Source organism: Bos javanicus, chromosome 21 (assembly GCF_032452875.1).
Source record: "Bos javanicus breed banteng chromosome 21, ARS-OSU_banteng_1.0, whole genome shotgun sequence".
Lineage (NCBI taxonomy): Eukaryota > Metazoa > Chordata > Mammalia > Artiodactyla > Bovidae > Bos > Bos javanicus.
The window spans coordinates 15,749,937-15,758,832 of NC_083888.1; the positions used below are offsets into that span (position 1 = coordinate 15,749,937).

The 8,896-nt window shown below is 44.3% G+C and overlaps 1 pseudogene; it reads right to left on the minus strand.

The window, feature by feature from the left end:
- Nucleotides 1-4,117: 4,117 nt before the first annotated feature.
- LOC133234868 (U6 spliceosomal RNA) lies at nt 4,118-4,218 on the minus strand (annotated as a pseudogene).
- Nucleotides 4,219-8,896: the final 4,678 nt, after the last annotated feature.

Sequence of the window (8,896 nt, forward strand, 5' to 3'; positions counted from 1 at the left end):
CGCTAAACTAGTCTAAGATAATTTAAAAAATAACTCTTTAGTTAAGTGATTACTGTGTTTCAGACACTGGGCTAAGCCTTTTAAATTACTTACTGCCCGGCAGTCATAGAAGAGAATTACATGACGGGCATGCCTCGTTTATTGCCCCTCACTTTACTAGCACTTCATACGTAGATACTGCGTATTTTACAGACTGAAGGTTTACAGCAGCCCTGCATCAAGCAAGGCTACTGGCCCCATTTTTCCAACAGCATTTGTTCACTTCATGTCACTGTGGCCCATTTTGGTAATTCTTGTAATATTTCAAAATTTTTCATTGTAATTATGTTTGTTATGTGATCTGTGATCTTTCCTGTTACTATTACAAAAACTTATGACTTGCTGAAGGTTCAGATGATAGTTAGCATTTTTTAGCAATTAAATATCTTAATTTAGTGCTTCTCTGGTGGCTCAGTGGTAAAGAATCCACATGCGGTGCAGGAGATGCCGGTTTGATCTCTGGGTCAGGAAGATCCCCTGAAGAAGAGAATGGCAACCCACTCCAGTATTCTTGCCTGGGAAATTCTATGGACAGGGGAACCTGGCGGGCTACAGTCCATGGGGTCACAAAAAAGTCAGACATGACTGAGAGACTGAACACACACACACATAGAGAAAAAAAGGAAATCACCCCCAAAATGCAATTAAAATGTAGAAATGGAAACAAGAATAAAAATATAAGAAATTCAAGAAAAAAAAAAGAATATTAAAGGATTAATTTAGGAGATCCGTGACTTAGCGATTAAAAAATAACAATTTTTTAATTAAGGAATGTATTTCTTTTTAGTCATAATGCTGTTGCACACTAACAGGCTGCAATCTAGTGTTAACGTAACTTTTATATGCACTGGGAAACAAAATTTCATGTGACTCGCTTTATTGCAATATTCGCTTTATTGCTGCAGTCTGGAACCAAATCAATAGTATCTTCAACCTTTGCATGTAATTAGATCATCCCTACTGTTGTTGCTGTCCAGTCACTCAGTCGTGTCCGACTGTCTGCAACCCCATGGATTGCACCATGCCAGGCCTCCCTGTCCTTCACTATCTCCCAGAGTTTGCTCAAGCTCATGTCCAGTGAGTCGGTGATGTCATCTAACTATCTCATCCTCTATCATCATCCCCTTCTCCTCCTGCCGTCAATCTTCCCCAGCATCAAGGTTCCTATTGTTAGAAGTCTAAATTACCCAGCCAGTAAGAAACAGAGCCATATGCCCAGAACCAGCATGCCATGATGTCACCTAGTTATAGAGAATAGCAGAGAGGAAGTTCTTATTCAGAAGCTTTGGCAGGCTTGGGAAAATGAAACGGCAGACCAGTGTCCAAACATAGAAACCTTGTCTTCGGCATCCTCTATCCTGGACTGTGAGGGTAACAATCCAGTGACCTAAGCTCCAACAAGAGGCCACACCATGACTTGCTCTATGCTGAAATAACAGCACCTAAGAGACTTCTCACAGACTCGATGGACATGAGTTTGAGCAAGCTTCGGGAGTTGGTGATGGACAGGGAAGCCTGGTGTGCTGCAGTCCATGGGGTTACAAAGGGTCGGATACGACTGAGCGACTGAATTGACTGAAGAGACTTCTAGCTCTTGTTCAGTGCAACCCTACCCAGAGAAAGGTAACCTTGCCCCCTTGTAATAGTTGCCAGAAAGTTCACACTTCAATAAAACTACAGGGATGGTCCCCACCTTGTATGGATGAGAGTTTCAACTCTTCTTCCAACCAGTCTGTCTGGGGAGACTGTTTGGATTTGTTTTGGTTACCAGCACTAGTAACAGGTCAAAACACTGACTTGATTGACCTCATTCAGTTGCCTAAGAGCCTCTTGACTTGTTATCTCATTATCTCCATACAATCTTTCCTTCTGTGCAGGTAAATGGACATGTAGGAGATGTTTCATTCTTTCTCTAGGCTTCTGCTGGGGCCCTTTCTCCCTGCTAATCTCTGTCTTTAGAAACTTCCCTGGTCTTCCCTAATGGTCCAGTAGCTAAGACTCCACACTCCCGATTCAGGGCACCAGGGTTCCATCCCTCGTCAGAGAACTAGATCCCACGTGCCACAATTAAAGATCCCGTGAAGCCAAATAAATACATTTTTTTTTAGGGAAAAAATAAAAGGCAAAAAAAATCTCCCTGACTTTTCACACCCAGCTCTGGTCACACCTTCATTCTATCTTGGCATTTGGCAAACAGGCTATTATTTTTTGTTCACGAGTTTTTAAAATTGCTTCTTTTGCATGTTTTATTTCTCTTAAGTCAGAAGCTTCTCAAGGGCAAGGATCTTATCTTTTATTTACTTGGTTTCCCACCCCTGACACATAGCATTCTCTTCACACATGACAGATTGCCTGGCCACCTTTTATTTCCTCTGGCCCAGCCTCCAAAATAACGAAAAACATCACACAAGCAAATAGGGGAAAGGTCTGGGCTTTCCAGTCTATAGAAAAATAGATAATTCTCTCTGGGCATTTCGTGTGAGTTTCTTGATTGCTAATCAGATTTCACTTAAGCATTAGTGGCTTTCAAAAACAAACAGAATTAAGACTTACTGAAGACCTCAGTGTGCCAGGTTCTCACACACATTATTTCAGTTATTCTCACGACAGCCATAAAGAGCAATAAATGTTTTTCTCATTTTGGAGATGAGAAAAATGACTCTGAGATATTTAAGTTATTTTCCCAAGGCCTTCTGGATTCAAAGCCCAATCTAATTCCAAACCCTATCGTCTTCTACTCAACTGCACAGCCCCCAGCTATGCCCCAGGGCTGACTTGCCCGACCTGCTCATTCCTCTTCATTGACAGGCTTATCTGTAAGTTGCATAACATCGACTCCGAGGGAGAATGATAATGGCCTCCTGATAAAAGGGAGTAGGGAAGACGAAAAATTTTTTCTGAGACTCCACTGGGTGCCAGGCCATATGCTAGCTGCTTCTTTTTCTTCTTTGATAATCTTGTTGTTCATTTGCTCAGTTGTGTCCAACTCTTTGCGACACCATGGACTGTAGGCTACCAGGCTCCTCTGTCCATGAAATTTTCCAAGCAAGAAAACTGGAGTGGATTGCCATTTCCTACTCGAGGGGATCTTCCTGAGCCAGAGATCGAACCTGCATCTCCTGCATTGGCAGATGGATTCTTTATCACTGAGCCACCAGGGAAGCCTCTTTGGTGTCTTAGCTGTTCATTTTTTCAAAATGCTATTTGATGAAATTTTTTAGTTTAGTATAGTTGAATCCATCAGTCTTTTCCATTATGATTTAAACTTTTTGTATCTTGTTTGAGAATTCCTTCTTTACTTTCATGATCATAAGATATTCCTACAATTTCAAGTTTGTTTTTTTTTAACAGAGAAGATTCAACTTTGACTCTTTCACGCTAGATCTGTTTCTTTGGCCGCTTTTGTTGTTATATTCACACGAAACGGCCTGCTGCAGAGAATCCTGCCCCTTTGCCTGACTGTTAAGCTAACATGCTTTCGTTCAGAACCCTGGCCACCTATAGATGGCAGGAAGGAAGGAATGAACATATTTCCCCTGCCTGAGGCTTGCCATTCTAGAAGTACTTGCTAGAGTAAATGGATTTTTTACTTTGTTTTCTTACCTCCCCCCATCTCTGATACATGAAAGAACCTGGCATCTGGACCCTGAAGTGAAGTGAAGTGAAGTGAAGTCACTCAGTCGTATCCAACTCTCTGCAACCCCATGGACTGTAGCCTACCAGGCTCCTTGGTCCATAGGATTTTCCAGGCAAGAGTACTGGAGTGGCTTGCCATTTCCTTCTCCAGAGGATCTTCCCCACCCAGGGATCGAACCCGGATCTTCCGCATTGTAGGCAGACGCTTTACTGTCTGAGCTGATTATTTTGAGACATTACTCTGCCATCTTCTCAGTCAGTTGGCTTTCCAAATAAAGTCGTATTCCTTGCCTCAACACCTCATCCTTGGATTTACTGGCCTCTCTGGGGCAAGCGCTGCCAGCTTAGACTCGGTAATACGTTTCCATGTATCCCCTCCCCTTTGCACTGCCTTCCCATTCAGATCACCACAAAGCGAAAACATGGAATGCTTCACATGTTCAAAGTTCAAGGTTGAAATTTGCATGTCATCCTTGTACAGAGGCCACGCTAATCTTCTCTGTATCATTCCAGTCTTAGTATATGTGCTGCCAAAATGAGCACTATGCCAGCCCCAGCTTCTTTATACACATTTACCCTTCCTAGTCACCTCATTGTGCAAATAAGAAAACCCAAGCTCAGGAAGTCACATGACTTGCCTTGATTACCCCAACAAGTGTGTGTTAAGGTCCAGGGGGTTAGGACCATCTAACCCAAAGCACAGACATGGAACTTCCAGGAAAACAGTGATGCTCTACTAAAGTAATGGGCTCTGGGACTTCGCTAGGGGTCTGGTGGTTAAGAATCCACTTGCCAATGCAGGCAATATAGGTTCAATCCCTGGTCTGGGAGGGCACATCCCACATGCCTCGAGGCAACTAAGCCCATGCGCCACAATTGCTGAGACCGCGCCCTAGAGCCCGTGGTCCACAATGAGAGACACCATTGCAACGAGAAGCCTGCACACCGCAGTGAGGAGTAACCCCTACTCGCCGCAACTCCAGAAAGTCCACAATGAGAGACACCATTGCAACGAGAAGCCTGCACACCGCAGTGAGGAGTAACCCCTACTCGCCGCAACTCCAGAAAGTCCACGCAAAGGAACGAAGACCCATCACAGCCAAAAACAAATAAATACATTTTAAAAATAATAATTATAAGAAAAAATAAAGTAGTAGGCTCTGTTTTCAGAATTTAGGACTGAGATTTTGGCAGGTTGTCAGGCCCAATCAGTAACGTGGTATTCCATGTAAGTGGAATAAAACTCTGAAAGCCACAGACTGGTGACATTGATGATGTCAGGCACTTATTATGATAATGTGGCTCTCTGAAGACCACAAGAGGAAATGCATGCGGTCCCAAGCCAAAACCACACAGCCAGCCATCTTCCAGGAGCTGACTGCCCATGAGTGTGCTGCCCATACATCTGTATGGTGGCAAGAGACCCCAGAAACCACCAGTCCCACTGGATAAGTTTAAACAGCTATCCACAGGCCATCTCTTGGGGAGAAATCTCTTCCGAACCATCCTTTGGACATGGAGTTCACTGGATCAACATTGCACACAATGGAATAACACAAATCATTTTAAAATCAGAGATATAGCGAATACTTATTGCATTCTCTGCTTAGCAGTCATTCATTTCCTTCCTGAAACACCCCAGGTTTCCTCTGAGCCCCGCCCTTCCCTGCTGTCAGTAAGCTGACTCTCCCAAGGACGCCAGGGGCAGGCAGGTGACCAGGCCCGGCGAATCAGAGCGTTGTGTTCTCTTCTGGATCACAGTTATATGTCCAGATGAGCCTGCAACCTATGATATCCAATGAGACTTTTGCTTGTGCTGTAGGTAGGAGACCCTCTCTTTCCTTCTGGGTTTTCACCTGGCAGGATGTTGACTTAGAATTGAGAGCAGCCAGTTTTCCTCTGTGCAGAGCTAGAGAATGAAGTCACCACAGAGGAGGGACTTCCCTCGTGGTCCATTAGTTAAGACTCCATGATCCCAATGCAGGGTACTCGATCCCTGGTCTGGGAACCAGGATCACACATGCCTCAAGGCAACTATATATATATAGTAGAGCTAAACCATATATGTAGATATACATATATATATAGCTCTACTATTAAAAAAAAAATCACCACAGAGGAAAGCAGAGATACTGCTGTGGACTGAATGGTTGCACTCCTGTGCCAAACTCGTATGTTGAAATCCTAACCCCAGTGTGACGGTATCAGTTAATGGGGCCTTTGGGAGACGTTTAGGAGCCCTCATCAATGGGTAAGGCTCAATGCCTTTATGAAAGAGACTCCAGAGAGCTCTTTTGCTCCTTTTGCCGTGTGAGGACACGGTGAGAAGACAACCATCTATGAAGCAGGAAGCCAGCTTGCATCAGACACTGACCTGCCAGCACCTTGGTCTCAGACTTCCAAGCCTCCAGAACTGAGAGAACTGAATGTCTGCTGTTTAAGCCACCCAGGTGGACTTCCCTGGTAGTGCAGATAAGAATCCACCTGCCAATACCGGGGACATTGGTTCGATCCCCGGTCCAGGAAGATTCCACGTGCCGTGGAGCAACTAAGCCCGTGTGCCACAACCTCTGAGCCTGTGTGCTCCAGCTAACTGAAGCCTGAGTGCCTAGAGGAGCCTGCACTCCACAGCAAGAGGAGCCACCAAGATGAGAAGCCTGAGCACCAAAACAAGCTTACCACAACTAGAGAAAAGCCCATGAGCAACAGTGAATACCCAGCACAACCAAAAATAAACTAAACAAAATAAGCCACCCAGTCTATGGCATCAATATTTCTGTTATAGCAGCTCGAACAGAGTAAGACAGATACAAATGAAGAAGGTCCTAATGACCTTGCTTTGCGGTTGCACCCTACGGGTTGCGTCCTAACGACATTGTTTGACCCTTAAAGCTGACCTTGACTTTTCAATTTCCTGAGCTAATAAATTCCCACTTTTTTGCTTAAGTCAGTTTGAATATATTTTTGTATTACTCGCAAGAGAAAAAGTCCTGACACAATGTCTTTTAAAAACAGAAGTCCCTCTCGGGGGAAAAAAAGTCCCTCTCCCTTGAGTTTTGGGGGCCTCAGAGTTAATGACAGTCTGATAGAACTGAATCTTTTTCATATCTTTGCTTAACTGTCTCCTCAGTAAGGCCTTTCCTGACTAGTCATTTCGATTATGACTTCATCCAACCCAGTAACCTTGTCCCCCTCCCTGTTCTGTTTTTAAGTTTTCACCATGCAATACAGTACTTATTTTACTTGTTTTCTTTGTTGTCTGTCTTCCATAACTAGAATGTAAGTCATAAAAGTGGATTCTTTTTAGTCTATTTTATTCATTAAAGTCTCCCTTGGGCTTCCCTGGTGGCTCAGATGGTAAAGAATTCTCCTGCAGTACAAGAGACCTGCATTCCATCCCTGGGTCGGGAAGATCCCCTGGAGAAGGGCATGGCAACCCACTCCACTGGAGAATTCTATGGAGAGAGGAGCCTGGGGGCTACAGTCCATGGGGTTGCAAAGAGTCGGACACAATTGAGCAACTAACACACTAGACTCAGACAGACCTGGGTTCAAATCTGGACTCCCCAGTGAATGGTTCCTTGCTCTACATAAGTTTTGATGAGATTCAGTTTCTCACATATAAAGTAGGGTGGGGGTAATAATCAATACTCTGAGGATTATTGTGAGATCAGATGAGATGATAAAATCCTTGCCTGACATACTGTAGGCTCCCATTATAGGTTACCTACACATAGGGCAACCGACCAGAATGAGAAAGAGAAATCACTAAAATGATACATCAAAAGATCCTGCTCATCCTTTGTGAATCCATGATGACTGAGGAACAACCAAGGGTATGTATTTGACTTAGTATCACAACCAAGAGCTTTGTCCACTGTTAGCATGTCTACCTGGTTTTAGAGCGACTGATCCAAGAAAGAAGGCTTTGGATGGTGTGGGAATTCCTATGGGTCACAAATGATAAATTGCTGTCTCCTGGCAAAAGATGATGTGACTTGTATTATCTGCTTATGTATTTAATGCTGTGGATTGAATGTTTGTGTCCACCCTGAGATTCCTATATTGAAGCCCTCTCCCCACAATGTGACGGTGTTTGGAGATGGAGCCTTTGGGAGGTGATTAGGGTTAGATGAGGTAATAAAGGTGGTGTCCAGGCTTCTCTAGTGACCCATTGGTAAAGAATCCACCTGCCAGTGCAGAAGACACCGGTTCAATTCCTGGTCTGGAAAGATCCCACATGCTGTGGGGCAACGAAGCCTGCGAGCTACAACTGCTGAGCCTGCACTCTCGAGCCCACACTCAGCGACAAGAGAAGCCACCGCAGTGAGAAGCCTGGGCAGCACGACTACAAGTAGGCCCTGCACACGTAACTGGAGGAAGCCGGAGCACAGCAAGGAAGACCCAATGCCATCAAAAATAACAGATAAAGTACATTTTATAAAAAAATAATAAATGGCTTCAGTCTTAATAAAAGGCTGAAGCAGACGCTCCAATACTTTGGCCACTTGATGTGAAGAGCCGACTCATTGGAAAAGACCTTGATGCTGGGAAAGATTGAGGGCTGGAGGAGGAAGGGATGACAGAGGATGAGATGGTTGGACAGCATCACCAACTCAATGGACATGAGTTTGAGCAAACTCCAAGAGATGGTGAAGGACAGGGAAGCCAGGTGAGCTGCAGTCCACGGGGTCACAAAGAGTCAGACACAACTTAATAACTGAACAACAACAAAGGAGGGCTTGCCCTTTATCTCTCTCTCCCCCACTTCCCCATCAAATGAGGACACAGAAGGAGGTGGCCATCTGCAGGTCAGGAAGAAAGACCTCCCAAACACCTGACTGTGCTGATACCCTGATCTCAAGCTTCTAGCTGGCAGAACTGTGAGAAAATAGATATCTGTTGCTTAAGCCACCCAGTCTATGACATTTGTTATGGCAGCCCGAGCGGACAAAGACACTTGGGTACTCTTCCTTTCTTGTTGCATACACAAAAAAATGAGAACCTGTGTAATTAAAAGTAAAGTGAGAATAAAAAATGCCAGGGGCAAGGAAAGTGCACATTAGCAAAGAAAGTGTAGAGAAAGGGGAGGAGCATGTAGTTCATTGGGTAATAGAGAGTTCTAGCACTGAGATTTACATTTCTATGAGCTTCCAGTTGGCCAAAGAAAAGACATAGAGGGAGACATTGTAAGGGTCAGCAAAGGGCAGTTTCCCATTGG